The sequence below is a fragment of the Gavialis gangeticus genome, unplaced genomic scaffold, assembly GCF_001723915.1.
Source record: "Gavialis gangeticus isolate Ggan-Ray unplaced genomic scaffold, GavGan_comp1, whole genome shotgun sequence".
In the NCBI taxonomy this organism is placed as follows: domain Eukaryota; kingdom Metazoa; phylum Chordata; order Crocodylia; family Gavialidae; genus Gavialis; species Gavialis gangeticus.
The window spans coordinates 42,646,945-42,647,240 of NW_017729031.1; the positions used below are offsets into that span (position 1 = coordinate 42,646,945).

Sequence of the window (296 nt, forward strand, 5' to 3'; positions counted from 1 at the left end):
GGCTGATCCGGTCCTTGCTCAGGAAAATGGAGGCAAAGAAATCATTAAATAGGTTAACTTTGCTGTCCGGTGTGACGACCAGATTTCCCAGCGTGTCTTGCAGGGGACCCACGTTACCCGGTACCTTCTTTTTGCCCCCTATGTATTTAAAACAGGACTTCTTGTTGTCCTTAATCCGGGTTGCTCATCCCAGTCCCATCTCTGCCGTGGCCTCCCTGACCGCCCCCTGCAGCCCCGAGCAACTGCAGTGTCGTCCTCCCTGGGGATGGCCCCTCCCTGCCATTGCGTGTGCGCCT

General features: G+C 56.1%; 1 protein-coding gene across 1 annotated transcript in view; it reads left to right on the forward strand.

Annotated features, from left to right (window-relative positions):
• Positions 1 to 296, forward strand: part of CFAP65 (cilia and flagella associated protein 65) — a 44,934-nt gene that overhangs the window by 43,875 nt on the left and 763 nt on the right. The window lies entirely within an intron of this gene.